We start from the raw sequence: 16,055 nt of genomic DNA, 5'->3' as shown, positions 1-16,055 counted from the left end.
GCGTTTAACAAGGTCTGTAATGAGTCCGGACTCTTTGGAGATCAAGTGAAATAAATAAAATGGGCTCACTGGGGGCCTTTGAGGGCTTTTCGTAGAGGGAAGTAGGATAACAGGCTGCTGCCCTGAGCCCTTTGGGGTGTGGGGGGCTCAGGGGAGGATGGCACCCCCTTAAGGAAAGACAGCCGCCATTGGAACAGTGTAGTCCAATGTGTTCCCCACCCTCACCCACCCCTGCCACCAATTCCCGTCTCACCAGGCTCTAAAGGGCAAGTTCATCTTTCTACTGCTTCCTCCAGGTGCCCCCTGATGGTGGGGACCTCACTGAGGTTAGGACGGGAATCTTGAAGCCAGACATCCACAGAGAGGAGGAAGGAAAGGAAATGAGTGAAGGTGGCAGAAAACAGACAATAGGGAGTGGGGGGGGGGTCTACGGCCAACTGGAGCTTGCTTGTCTGTCCCGAAGGGGGCAGACCCCACTCTGTCCAGGCAGTCACTGCTGAGGGGCCATTCAGACCGTATGTTGCCAGGTCTTCTGATTTGCCAGGATGAGCCTCAAGGCCAGAACGCAATATAAAATCTCCTAACTTTTAAACGGAGTCAACTAAATAAAATTTTAAAAACTACATGAGCATATCCATGTTTGCCTACTGTTTGTGGCTTTGGTCCATAGAGAGGTGTGGGCGGGTCCTCGGCAGACACTGTGTTTCAAATAAGTCTTTTTTTGTTTTTGTTTGTTTGCTTTTTGAGACAGGGTCTTGTGCTCTGTCACCTGGGCTGGAGTGCAGTGGCATCATCATAGCTCACTGCAACCTCAAACTCCTGGGCTCAAGTGATCCTCCTGCCTCAGCCTCCCAGGTAGCTGGGACTACAGGTGCGCTCTACAATGCCCAGCTAATTTTTCTATTTTTAGTAGAGATGGGGTCTCACTCTTGCTCAGACTGGTCTTGAACTCCTGGCCTCAAGTGATGCTCCCACCTCAGCCTCCCAAAGTGCTAGGATTATAGGCGTGAGCCACCATGCCTATTGGGTTATACAGACCAGTGTTTGAACCCGGGCCCTACCATTGTTAGTCATGTGCTCCAAAGCAAGTGACTTCAGTCCTTTTGGTCTCAGTTTCCTCGCCTGGAGAAGGTGGATAAAATACTTAGCATCTACCTTATAAGCTTGCTAAATATGCAGAGTGCCCACCACAGAGCCTGGTGCACAATAAATATTCAATAAAGGACAGCTGTGAATTGGATCAGGACACTGCACCACTCAGAGTGAACCTATTTTGACAATCCTGCTCCCATGTCCTCTCTTCTCAGACCTCACACATGCCTCTTTTCCTCTCCTTACTGGGAACTTGCCACTAGGACATCTAGCAACTTCCTTCCCCTGGAGAGGCAAAGCGGGGACCCACCAAGTTGTAAGAATCAGAGAATTTCAGACTGCAGTTATGCTGCTCAAAGCAAGCCCATTCTTATGTAGGAAACATAACTGCCACACACCCCAGCCCCCGGAAGCTAACATGGCTCCCAGATTAGTTGCTTTTGAGGCGTATGGGTGCCAGTTAAGTTAGGGGACAATCTGGTGACTCTGGGAGAGATAATCTCTTGTAAGTGGCATTTTTTTCTGTGGGCTGTGGGTGCAAAAGTTCTCAGGGATACCTGCTTCTCTTCCTTCCTTCATGTCTGTTGGCAGAGAAACACCAAAACTCCTTCTTCTTCTACATCGTGTCTTCTACTTTTGTTACCTCTAATCCTGGCAACAACACTGCATGGTTAAGTACTGTCGTCCCCTCTTTGCAGATGGAGAAACTAAGACTCAGAGAGGCAGAGTAACTTGCTGAAGGGCACACAGCTCGTGTGTACCGGAACTGGGTTTCACTGCCTTCCAGACGCAGACTGTGTCTACTATTCTATTAGTACATTGCAAAGAACACCCTGGTTTACCTTTCTCCTCTCTCTCAGCTGTTTTCTTTGACTCTCTCGATCATTCATTCAACAAGTATTTATAGAGTGCCTACAATGTGCCAGGCGCGCCTCCTTGGTTTCCAGCAGCAGGGACAGATGGGCTCTGGGGCCTGAGAGAATGGAAGATGGCAGCCACTGCTGGTGGTTTCCCAGGAAGGTGACCGTAGCCTGTACCGGAGTTGTGCTGCTGTCACAGAGACTCCACGATGCAACGACTTCGTGAACAAAGACTAGCCCTGATGTGCACAGCCCAGCTCTGCTCCATGTGATCATTCAGAGACCCAGGTTCCTTTCTTGTTGCTTCACCATCAGGGTGGGAATCAGCAGATGTTCTCTGTAAAGGGCAGATAATACATATGTTTGGCTTTGCCAAGACTGTGGTCTCGGTTACAACTGCTCACCTCTGCTCTGGTGATGCCAAAGCAGCTATAGGCAGTGTTCGCATGAATGGGCGTGGCTGGGTTTGGGCCGCTGTGGGCTGAATTTGGGGCTCAAGTTGGCCGACCCTGTCCTAGGGCATTGCCATTGTCTGCTGGGTCTCTGCCGCATCCATGTTCCAGCCAGTGGGAAGGGACAAGAAAGCGTATGGAAGAGGCACAAACAACGTCTTAAAGCCCAGAACTGGAAGCAGCACACACATTGCTTGGCTCACATTTTATTGGCAAAAACGTAGCCTAGTGGCCACGATCCACTGCCAAAGAGGATGGGTGGAATGAGAGAGTGGATTCTGTGTGGACAGCATACAGTCTCCACCAACCTTAACCCAGGCAGGGGGTCTGTCCTGAGGGCGGTTCTCCTTTCTCAGTGACGTCTCTCTCGGTTACCTGCTCTGAGCTCATGTTCCCACCTGGATGTTGCAGGTGAGGACAGTGCAGCAAAGCAGCTCTCAAAATCCTCTTGATTCTGATAAACCGAGATGGTGAATTACATCCCAAATGAACCCTCCTCTTACTGTAGGTCCTTTCCAAAGGCCAGCTCCCCTGGAGCATTTAGGAAAAAAACAATATTCGGAGTTTCAGTTTGTACCCAGCCTGCGAGGGGAGCGCTCTGCTCCTTTTGGATTCGGGTTGTGTGCGCTGCGGGGCTGCTCGTCCACTCAGAAAGGCCCTGAAGGGTCTGGAGGTGTTCTATGCCCGGGCATCTTGGAACAGCCAGCTCTGCTGACACTGGCTCTCAGAGAAACGGGCCCAGCGCTTTCCTCTAACACCCGGGCTGGAGAGGAGGCAGAGTCCCTCCACCCGCCTTGTGGGAAAGAGAACGACATCCATCCAAACTGCCCTGGGCTTGCTGGAGAGTCTGGAAGCTCCGTGGTGGGCCCAGAGCAGAGGAAGAAGGACCTCAGGCACCTCTTTCCTGCCAGCCCCACCCACGTGGTTGAGGAGTAGCTGGGTGGGTCCAGGTGCTCTCTCTCCAGGGACACGGCATGCCCGGGAGGCAGCCCCATTCGCTCTCAGTGATGTGTCCCCAACACCAAAAGCTCCTGTCTCAATGGGGCTTGCTTTGATCAGCCTGATCACAGCATGTCCCCTCATTTGAAATGTTGCCACCAGATAGGCCCTGCATCCTTTAAATGCTGGGGGATGAGTCTGTGATAAGAGAGACCATGTCAGGCGACACTGTTGGCCTGGGGTCTGGGAGTGCCGGCTGGTAGCATCCACCGCATCCTTCCTTGGTTCATCCTCGTCTGTCCTAGAGGGAATGAGGGGTGCCAGGCACAACTGTAGGAAATGCAGACTGCGAAGGGGCCCTTGTCCTTGTCGTGAAAGTGTTTGACAAAGGCCACACAGTGGAGTACAACTCCTTCACAGACCACTGTAATTCTATGAAAACAACCCTCAAAGCTCCCTGAGTGCTAATAATAATATAGTAGCACAGGCCAAGACTTAGTGTGTGCTAGGTGGCACGCCGTGTTCTAAATCCTTTAGGATATAACTCATTTAATCCTCACAATATCTCCGTGGGGTGGGTGCCATGATTATCTCCATTTTACTACCAGAAAATGGAGGCACAGAGAGGTTATCTCAATCACCTAGGGTCACACAGCTAGGACCTACACAACCAGAGCTCAAATCCAGGCAATCGTGTCCTTCACCACCGGGCTCTCGTCTTTCTGGATACGTGAACTTTAGAAGTCCACATGAAAAATACAGCCACATCTTTTTACTTTGATTGCCTGCCAGTGGCTGGAGGAAAGAGGGGAGTTGGGGAAGGGCAGGGGAGAGGAGACCCAAAGAGCGAGAGAAATAATGAGTGAGAGGGAGGAGTTGGCCTGTCTGAAAGTGAACTGCGCGCCAACTGCTGCTAAAATCTACATTTTCTCCTGGCTTATTTACAGATTAGGTGTTAGAGCCTAATAAAGGGGAGGATTTTGAACGGGTCCTCAGGATCGCACGGCCCAGCTAACCAAACGGCTAGTGTACACAGCTCAGGTGAGATGAAAGGCCCCAGCCCTCGGGGACCACTCAGGCCTTTATCTGCGGGCGGGGCCTCTGCGGGTTTGAGAAAGCCGGAGTGGGTGGCGCTGGCGGAAAGTTCAAAGTCATTTTTTGAACAGATAATGCAATCCAAAGTTTGTTTACCTGTTGAAATATTTAGGGGAACAAGATATCACTTTGACCTGCTTACACCTGCGACCTTTGTGAAAGCCTTAAGATGTGTTTTAAGCGTGTTTGTAGTCTTAATCTTTAATGGGCTTCTGCATTTTTCAAAGGGTAGAATTTGGCATAACAAAAGCAAACCAAAAAAAAAAAAAAAAGAGAGAGATTTCTGCCCCAGCAAGAGAGGTATGTTTGGTAACCTCAGCTGTTCCCATGCATTCTGGAAATAAAAGAGAACAAGGCGTAGGGCCGGGCCTCAGCCTCAGAGTGGTAGCAGGGTGCCTCTAGCCTCTTTCTTCAACCCCGAGCACCAGGATGTGGAGCTGAAGCCACTACCTGACTCCCCAGGTGCTGGCCCCGTGGCCAGAGCTGCACTTGAGGACCTCCTTAAAGTGGAGGACGAATTCAGACATGGAGCTCCAAGTTTATTGATAATTTGTTTGTGTCCTGAGGGTCCTGGGTGTATGAAGCCACATAAGACTAATTTGCAGTATCTGCGGTCGACTCTGTTGAAGAAAATTCACTTAATAATTTAAAGAAGGAAGAGAGTTTGGGGCACTTTCCCCCAAACCAGGCTTTCCCTGAACATAATTATTTATGTTTCTTATAATCCTTCTGGGACTGTAAGATGGAGATAATCCTGGCTCCCTAGCAGAGTTGTCATGAGCTCTAAATAGGACAAAGAATGTACATAAAAGGTCCACATCGTGCTTGGCATATAGAAAGAGTAAAATGCATGATAAGTTCTCGACCCTTTCTCCTTCTCCTCCTCCTCATCATTGTCATCTTCATCCATGACATTATCACGGGTCATCAGAATGACTCATATGCACATTCAGAAATATCTTTTTCTACCTTGCCAGTGGGAAGGAGGACTCAGTTCTTGCCTTTCAAGACTAGCAAAGACATCTGTGGCCTCCAGGTGTGCTTTCCAGGGGGCAGGCTGGAAGTGGGGAAGGGGAAACCCTAAGGTCAGTCTAGAGTTGGTTCTGTGGAGACCCCTCCTGCCTGGCTGGTACTTCTTCCAACACTGGGTTGAACAGAGGTCAGGGCACCCAGTGGCCAACTGTCCTTTCACCCAGCCATGTGCCTGAAAGGAGAGCTCAACCTGGACCTCCATATTCCTGCGATGGGTCTAGACCTATCGTGGGTGAACAGGTCATTAGGAAAGATGGGAAGGCTCGTTCAAGATGGCAGCCCTAACCCAGCCGCCATGGTCTTTCCATGTGGGGATGACACCAGCAATTCGGTCGTGATTCATAGGCTGCCAGCCACCTCCATCGTCTATACTGGTTACGTTTCTTTGGGTCTAGCATGTTAGCCAGTATGTTTCCAGATCTGGTCTCTTGTCTCTAAAATGGAAGTAATCATTGTTTTAACTACCTCCCACGCTTGCTTTGTGAAATAATAATAATGCTAACTAACATTAATGGAATACTTACTATGTGCCAGCCATAGTATGTGATAAGCAATATTACTTTGTATCATTTCATTTCAACATTGTTAGTAAGCAAATAAATGCAAATTAAAACTGCTGTGAGGTACTATTAATAGGGTGCTCCCATCAGCAGTGGTGAGAGTGTGAAATGGTACAACCATTTCCAGGAAAGGGTTGGGCAGTATATAGTCCAATAGAGAAGTGTCCGTCCTATGAACCCCGCCATTCCTTCTCCAGTATGCACCCTAAAAAACCTCTCACCTATGTCCCTCCAGAGACATGTATAAGAATTTTCAGAAAGCATTGCGTGTGATAGCAAGGAAGTTGAAAAATAATGTAAATCTTCATCATAAAATGGAATATTCTGTGGCAACGAAAATGACTACTTAGCACAACACATCTCAACATGGATAAAGAAAGCAAGTGGCAGAAGAATATTGAAAATCTTATGTAGGGAAATACACATAAGGAGCTAGAGTGTAGAGAAATCAGCTGGGAATAGGCAACCCCAATCCAGGGCAACCTTTCTCTCTGGGGAAGGGGCAGGGAGGACAGAGTCTGGGAGAGAAACACACGCGGAAGGGGCCTCCTAGTGTATTTGTAATATTTTATTTCTTAAACTGTGCGGTGGGTACATGGGTGTTTATTGTATGACTTTTTACATGTTTTGGGGTGTCTTAAATATTTCCTAATTCATTGGTAAAACTATATTAACTTTATGAAAATAAAATAAACAAATGAAATGGAATCCAAACCTCTTAGAAGTCAGAACCTGCTGGAAAGGCCCTCTGGTCCCCCTCTGGGACAGGCCAGAGGGACAGGAAGTCCAGCTCCAGTTTCAGCTGTGGCCCCCCGCAGGGGCACCTTGCACACAGCCTCGTGCCCTGGCATGAATTCCAGGCAAGGAAGGGTCAGGATGACGGGACAAAAGCAGACGGGGAGCAGGGAGCCCCTGGATCAACAGAGGTCCCATCACCAGGTGGGAGAAATGATGGATTTATAGATTTAATGAAAGGGTGACTCGGGAAGAGTAATAAAAATATGGTCAAGTACGCAGGTATGTTTGGTGGGTTTTTTTTTTTTTTTTTTAAATCTACACTTTGGAGCTCTTGCTCTGGTACAATTCTTTTGTTAGATCAGGTAATATTTTTGAAAAACAGCATTACAAAAGGTTAAATGTAGAACAGATGTAAGTTATAAAATACAAGCTGATCAAAGCTGAGATTTTGAGACAGATATGTTAGCAAATGATGATAAATCCGTCCCAGTAGGACTGTAAGAAGCAGACAAATGTAACTATGGGAGAGTGAAAGTCAAGGGTGGAACTGGGGGAAGGGGGAAAAGAGTGAAAACAAATGTTGAAGTTAATTCCGGTGAACTCACGCAGAACATCAATGAATCTCTGCCGTGATAGGGCAGACAGAACGGACACAATATATTCCATTTTCCTGAAAAGAATCATCCAATTCCTGGGTTTTGAATAATCCAATTATGGATTCAGATCCCCAAATCTCAGTGATCTCTCTTTATACCAGTTTCTGACTCTGGATCGCAATCTTTCCAAACGACAGAGTCAGGGCTCTGGTTTAAAGCTTTAAAAATTGGCTTTAGAATTTGGGCATCTAAACTTCTCATTAAAAAGCCTGATAATTTATAGTCACATCATTAAACCGCTTCCTCAGCCTACCATGATATACTTATCATTTGGGGGGAGATTTCAACAAAACATTACGACTCCTTTCTGGGAAGACGGCGGAGAAACAAAATTAAATAAATCAAGCCTCTCTGTGTCAATAAATGAAGCCCATGAGAAGTAAACTATTTACTGAGGCTTAAGTGAAACAGAAAACATTTAAAGATCGAGAAAAAAGGAGGTAATTGTTCAGGCTGTCAGCAGGGGACCGCTGTGATAATTTGATCTGAACTCTGCTAACAAATGACCGAGCCGTTCTTCCAACTTTAGTATCTGTTTATGCTCCTACAAATTGAAACCCCACAGCTCAGCTGCACAGAACAGGCCCAGTACAATAGCACATCGGCCCGACGATTAGTTCAAGCTGGGGATGGATTAGCTGTCCATCCCAGGCCTCCAAGCCCTCCAGAATATTTTGTCTTTCCCTGCTGAGGTAAAAGGGTGCAGACATATGCAACTAATAAAGAAACAGGCTTCTATGGACTGGAGGTTGAGTGGAAGGAATGCAGAACAAAACTATAAAATAATAATAGACAAAGGGGCAGTGAGGACCGGGGGAATTCAATACCTCTTCTGCTTACCCAGGCAGGGCTGTAGCACCCGCATCCCCACGAGTTTTTAAGATGGAAGGGGGTCTGTTGTATGTGCAATCTCCCAGCACACGGTTGTGGGCCAGGCGTGCCAACGTTCAGGGCTGACATGAGATCAAAAGCCTGATAAATGAGAGGAAAGGGAATGTTTGACCCACTAAACCATATTCTACAAGAATCCCAGGCTTTTAAAGTAATAAGAAAGGCCGTAAATTACAATGTCTTGGGTATATTCTGATATATTCTGATGCACATGAATGTTATTCGTATGTAGTATTTTTAGAGACATTCATGAGCAATGGAATGCTTAAGAATCTAGTCCCCTTTATGAATTCTACGTCTAGAGTCCAAATCCATATTTGGAGAAAAGCAACTTATCTTCCGGGGGTTTCAGAAACTAAAAGTGATAGTTATGTAAAAAAATAATGCTTTAAATAAATGGGAGCAAATTCAAAATGACACTAGACATCCATATACTGTTTCCTTAGATCAGTAATGCATCACATTTAGGAAGAAAACTTCATGATTGGATGAAAAAAAGATGAATAAATGAATGTAGTAGTATAGCATAGGATTAGAAATATGGGCTATGGACGTGAGGCTATGGACCATCATGAGCTGTGGTATCTTGATCAATTAGTTTACTTCCTCATTCAAGTCTTGGTTTCCTCATGTGTAAATAGTAATCGCAATAGCCTCTGTGTCATAGAGCTGTTGAGAAGCCAAAAGGAGGTGGTATATATGAGGCATAGTGCCTAGTGCATCTTTAGGTGTTCGGTAAATATTAGGCAGGGTTTTGTTGATGTGGTTATTATAATTATCAACCAAAAAACGGATGGGTTTACAGATGGAGAAGTGGAAAGAAAGTCTTGGATAGTCTACAAATAATAATAGTGATAGCAAGCTCTGCTGAGAAATCAGAAAGCTGGAGGAACAGTTACTTAGTACAAAGGAAGCCATTGCAAAAGTTTCCTACTAATTGGATTGTTTCGTTGACTCTTTGTGCTTCTGCTGTTTTCCAAATTTCCAAACCATTTGATCCAACCTACTGTGAGGCAATGCTGACAAACTTTCCAGCAGAGGGCACTGGCCCCATTGAAAGTTGGGGAAACCATTTTGAAAATGGCTGCCTTAGCTGTCCTAAAGAAAACGCTCATGTGATCCTCAAGGACAAAAACGTTTTTTTTCTGTCTGGGCAAATTTGCCTTCAGACCAAAAGCTTCTCAAGATGGCAAATATTTTTTCTGCTAGCATGTTGCCAGATAAAACAATTACTTACTAGAACCAAAATAACTCCAAAAACTATGTGTTGAAGGGGGCAATTAAGAATGAAAAGAATACTTCACCTTAGCCTTTCATCCTTCAGCTCACCAGGGGTTCTATACCAGGGTTGGTTTTGCTCACCAGGGGACAGTTGACAATATCTGGACACATTTTTGATTGTTACAGCTGAGGGATGTGTGGAAAGCGGGGGTTGCTAATGGCATCTAGTGGGTAGAAGTTACTAGAATGCCTAGGGATGTGTCCAAAAGGATGAAAAGATGTTTAGGAAAGGCCCCAAAACAAAGAATTGTCCAGCCCAAAATATCAGTAGTGACATGGTTGGGAAATCTCAATTTAGATAAGGGTATAACACTGATTTTCTACTTGGCTCAGTGTGGCCAGGGCACACATTAATTCTAAAGATATAATGCTGTTGAGTGGAGGTCTCAACAAATTAAAATAATAATAATAGTAATAATGATGAACAAAAGCTGTTCTTGGCTGACTTAGCTTCAATTACAAAGCAGAGAAAACAGGAACTGAGAACACAACTTCAATTTCCAATTTCCTAGGTCTAAACTCCCAAGAAACCAGCAAGGTGGAAAAATCATCCAGCTGTTTTTATCTCCCCCCATTGCAGAAGATAATAGCTAGAGACTGAATACTTACATCTGTACTTAGAATCCCCGTGGGATAGTAGAGGTGGTAGGTACATAGGTTCCAGGGGAGAGGAGCCCAGAACCCAGTCAGTCCAATTTGTTCTGCCATTTTGGGCAAGTTAGTTAACTTCTCTGGGTCTCAGTTTCTTATCTGCAAATCAAGGTTAACTCCATCTGTGGTGAGGATTAAAGTAAATAATATATAGAGAGTGCAATTCAGAAATGAAATCCATGCCCTAAAATGCCCAATAGGTCATTAAGTTCTAAAGTTAACCATATTTAATGGGCACTCACTAGGTACTATGATTCATATGGATAACCTCACTGTAGCCTTCAATCATTATTCCCATTTTACAGATGTAGAAACTGAGGCTCAATAATTACATATCCACTTAGTGGTAGAGGCAGGGTTTGAACCCTGAGCAGTCTAATGCCAGAGTCTACACTCTTAACCACTATTCTACCCCACCTACCACATTTAAAGAGGTCAGGGATGGAAGAAACATTAGAGATCATTTGGACAGCCCTCCTAATTTCTCAAAATGGACAACTGAGTTCCACAGGGACTAAGCAGTTTGCTTGTGATAAAGCCGGCATGGAAACTGGGGGTGGGGTGCGGTCCTGACTCCCATTTCTTCCAACAAAGCATGGCTCTGCATTTTTTTTTTCAAAATCAGATACCATTTTCCCAGCACAGGGTAAACACAGGACAAATCACTTAGCATGTGTATCTTAATAACCTGACTTGACTGAGATGAATGAATTCACATTCAGTCATCATATAAGCCTATTAAATATTCTGGGAGGCTGCTGTATACATTTTAATGGATGTTGAAACACTGAGCGTGTGTGTTTATGGCTCTTTTAATCTTGCCAGTTTCACTAATATGATTAGTTCGGGAACCATTTCACATTGAGATTTAGATGTCAAAATAGAACACGGAAGTTTCTAGAATGTTTTGCTCCTTTTTTTTTTTGTTAAGAATAGAATATTTGGATCTCACCTATGAGCTCATTAAGGAAAGAAAAGCATAATTGGCTGGAAGTAGGACTTCAGCAGCTCTGAGGGATCCGTGGGTGGGAATCTGCTTTTGTTCACTATAAAACACCCTTCACGGTTACTCATTGTGTTGCCTTCCTTTTGGGGCACCCCAGGACTTCATACACTGATATCCCTGGCTACACCCAAGTTTCCAGGCATGAGGATCTACAGGACACACAGTGAGGTGTCCCCAACCCTGCCTTTCTATAACCTGTGCCTGACGTTTATCGGAATGTCCACAGGGTGATGGTGAACGGCGGCCAACTGAGCCGCTCAGTGTCTGGGAAAATGACTGAGAATGGCCAAGTGCCACAGTGAGAGTTGTTTGTGCTGGGAATGGAAGGAGGAAATTGTCAGAGGAAGTGAAATAGGAAATGAAGAGATCAAAGGGAGGAGGAAATGAGATTGAATTGAGCCCTTTTTGGATTCAACTTTGCACTCGTAACCCATGTGAGGCAAAAAGATTAGCCTTTCAGCAGCTGCAGTTGGGGAGAAACACTTTCCAAGGGGTGCGGCCTGGGCAGCTCCCACATCCCACCCGCACATGGGCTGCCCCGGGGGAGCAGAGGGAAGCCGGACCCATTTCCTACAGAAGGTCCGGTGGGGGGCAAGCATCCAGGCTGCCGGTTTCACCCATGACGCCTTCAACTATGGGATACGATGAGCACATAGAACCTGAGTTCAGACTCTGGCCCCCAGCAGGAAGGGAGGCTCACTCAGAACCAACCACTTCTGCAGTACCCAGGGTCGAAAATGGGGTTTCCTAAAGGCAGAGTTTGTGATGGAAGAGTTGGCAACAGGAATGGAGCTCTTGAGAGTAATGGGGTGATGACCTGCAGGGAATCAAGCCCTAGCAATGATCCTTTGTCCTGGCTTAAATCTGTGGTCATCCCAGGTCTTGGTAAAGACCAAGAAGCACCTGTCTCCTTTCCATCTTAGACTGAATACCTACATTTTCCAACTGGGGCTTTGGTCCCTCAGCCCATGAGTGCACAAGTCTTTCAATAACAAATAGTAATTGATCACGTAGAGGGAGCCAGGCACTGTCTAGCATCTAGTAAGCAAAACAGACAAACATCTCCATGCTAATGGAGCAGAGATTCTAATGGGGTAGCAGGCAATCAAATAAGATCAATAAGTTAAATATATGGAATATTCAAATGGTAAAAAGTACTAAAAGGAAAGTTAAACCAGAAAAGTGAATCAGAGAGTGTTTTAGAAAGGGGAGTCCAGGGAAGCCTCCCTGAGGAGGTGGTATTTGAGCAGAGCCCTGAAGGAAATGAGTTAAGAAGGTTGGGGGAACATCTGGAAAGAGAGCTTCTCTCCTACCCTCCTTTCCTTGCAGCAAGCCCACATCAACATCCTTCTGGGTTTCTAAGAGTTTTTACATCTAGCAACAGGGCAAACTGATAAGACAGAACAAGAACAAAAGCAAGTTTTCTTCTACTGTAGTATTTCCCAAAGGCCCATTGAGATCCTAAAGATGGGACTTTGAATGCTCTTCTCTAAATGCTAAAACCACACCAGTCTGCATTCCAGAGAATCCAGCCAGTGGGTCTTCAATCCATTTTACCTAAGGAAGAGGTGGGGCAGCGGGGCGGGAAAGGAGATGGATGAGTTGGGAACAGCCCTGAGCCTGGAGAGGCATCCAGAGGGTTGCAGATGGTGCCTGTCCTTTCTTGACCACCTCCCACCATGCCTCTGCAGACCCTGTTGGGTTGGCAAGACTTGGAGCCTGGGATGGGGATGGGATTATTCCAAGTGGTGGAGAAATCCTACCAGACAGAGATGGGGTATAAGGATGGAGATAGCAGAGTGATTTCTAGGACCACTTCTTACAGTGTAAAGAATGAGGCTCTGGGTCACCAGTGGTTACTGTCCCTGTTCTAGAGATCCAAACAGCTGCTTCTAGACACCTGGTTGTTGCTCCACAGCTTTGCACAATGAAGCATGAGGAGGTTTGTGGTATCATCAAGCAGCGCTGGGATAAAACACACACACACCCTCCACTGAGAGTCATTACCAAGAGCACATGGTATTAGTTTTATCCACAATGCAACTGGGGTTGGTAATGACCAGGTCCACAGAGGCTCAAACCCTGCCATCTCTTGGTTGCTTGGTGTCTGAATACCAGGTGAGGTTTCAACTTTGCGTGTTTGACGCCCTCATTCCTTGGCTGAGGACAGTTTGAAACTTGACCTTTTTGATTATTTCCACTTCTCTCTGGAAACCCGAACAGCTGTTGGTGCAGGTCTTATACTTCTTAAGAACTAGACTAGATTGCTCTATCCCTCAGCCTGTATACTGTGCAAAGAACACTGTCCTCCCAGGGGCTGACTCCTGTTCTCACCACCAGGCATATGTGGTCCCCATGCCCCATACTGTCTGGACTCAGAGGTGAAACCAGCCCCACCATGATTCTTAACCCCACCCTTCCCCCACCATTCTCTCTCTCTCTCTCTCTCTCTCTCTGACACACACACACACACACACACACACACACACTCCTGCGCCTGCCTGCACCTACTAAAGTAGACCTTGCTGATGGTTTGGGGTGATAGAAGAGGAGGAATGGCCAGAGACTTGGATCACAGCTGTGCAAATGACTTCCCAATAGCCATCCCTACTCAAAAGGGCTTCACAACCAGCCATCAGGCATTGTTCAGCGGCCAAGTCACTCCACATAGCTAGCACCCAACATGTCCTCTGTCCTTGTCCTCCTGCCACGCTGTCTCGGGGAATTGCTCATTCACTTCTCCCCAACTCCTGCTCCTCAGCTCTAAGAAGTCTCCCACTGGCAGCCCCAAATCTATCAGGTGGTTGAGCAGAAGCCAAAGCCTTTCCTTTTTAGTAAGGTTCCCTCTCCGTGGAAAACAGCCCCTCATTTCAGATACAGAGCGATACGCCCCATAATTCAGGGGCTGAAATAAGCTAATTACATGACAGGACAACTTCTGATTTCTCCCACATGGTACCAGGACACAACTACTGTTAATAAGTGCTTCCTGGCTGTTGGGTAAGATTAAAATGCTGTTGGAGCACACTTGGGGACAAATCCCAGGGACCCAGAGGAGCGTGAGGCTCCGAGCATGAGCACCTAAAGGAAGGTGGGGAGTGGGCACCAGTCTGTCATGTAAGCCAAGAATAAGCAGTATCACTTGAGTACCACCAGAACTTTGGAAAATGCTAAACTAATCCATAATCAATATTTATGCCCCTCTATTTAATTTTATTGATATATATTGTATTTATATGTTTTATAGTTAATTTGCTCTTGTCTTCATCTTGAGCTCATCTTTTTTCTCTAAAAAAAACCTGTTAAGTCCCTCAAATGCAGAGACCAGACATCATGTACTTCCACCCAAGAACCAACAATTGTAGAGCTCGTAACAGGTGCTCTGTAAATGCTCGCTGCCCTGGTCAAATCTAGCTTCATCTTCCATTTGGAACTCTTGGCAGCTGCACTGATATTTTTCTCGAGTTTTCTGGAGTATTACCATGTTCTTAAGAGTCTCTGGGTGACAGTGAATCAAATTCTCAGAAATTATCAACTTCCCTCTAGGAATCCCAGAGAAGAGACTTTTGGAGATGGCGTCCCAATGTCCGCCCAGTTCCCTCTGTGTTCAGACTGTATTATGCCTATTTCTCTTCAGAAGTGCAGAGAGACAGATTAGCTCTGTAATATTGACCTCACAGGACTTGACCAGACAATTCAATTTCTTTCCTATGATGAAATTGATCCCTAAGATGGCTCTCGCACTCATGATGACAAATACTGGAATTCTGAATTAGATACTTTCATAAGTATTTTGTGATGAGATCAAGCTTCAGAGGAGGAGGTGCTCAGAAACTCATGAGTCATTGTGTCTCATTAACAGCCCGGAGAAGTCCCAAGCTTCTCTTCACTGTCCTTCCTGATTAGTTTAGTGGCCCTGTTGGGTGGGCGGAAGTGGAGAGGCAAGAAAAATTAGCAATGACAATTATACTTGAAAACATAAATCCTTTTTGTTTTGAAGTAAAAGAACAAAGTGCTGATCTGTCCTGAGGATAAGTTTCTAGCTTTCTTGGACTAGGAATCTTTTTTTAAAAATTGGCCTGATATTTAACATTTAAGGACAACGCCACATAGTGCTATAGTTAAGGCCTGAGTGGAATCTAAATGAATCCCCAACAGAAGTGATTTGTTAGCAGGCACTTGAGATCACCAGCGACAATTCATTTCTGTAGAGTAATGTAAACTAATTATCTACAATGCGGAAGCACGGACTGCGCCTGCATGATAAATTGCGGAATATTGCATTATAAAAAGAAATATTAATTCACATAACATAAAATTAAAATTGATGACAAACTTTTTGCTTTTTTAATTGTTTAATTTTTTAATTACTATTGTCTTACAGCAGCAGACATCACATACCTCAAGAGACACACAAATGCATTTGCCTGAAAGCGCATTCTTTGCGAGAAAAAAACCAGGGTTATTCAGACAATGAGTGTCTATTAGTTCTTTCCTTTATTTCATGGAAATTTATTTTCTCTCCTGGGAAATAAATTTTAATATACTGTTATTTGAGGGGAAAATGTTTTTCTTAGTGTATTACTATAGTTTTGATCAGAGAAATTCTTAAACTTTTAATAAAATGAAGCAAGCGTAGCCAAGACAAACACAGAATTCTAGGAATTAACATTTTGACTGGAGGGTTGCGCTTCATTCTTTCTCTCAATCCCAGTGTTACTTGCTGCCATTTTCTGCCCCAAGTGCTTAAGGTAAAATTGACAACCTGATGGAGTGATTTCTGCCACTCAGGTGCCTGAGTA

This window comes from Lemur catta, chromosome 20, assembly GCF_020740605.2.
Source record: "Lemur catta isolate mLemCat1 chromosome 20, mLemCat1.pri, whole genome shotgun sequence".
Classification (NCBI taxonomy): Eukaryota; Metazoa; Chordata; class Mammalia; order Primates; family Lemuridae; genus Lemur; species Lemur catta.
The sequence above is the reverse complement of the archived record's forward strand: the minus strand, read 5'-3'. Positions refer to the sequence as shown.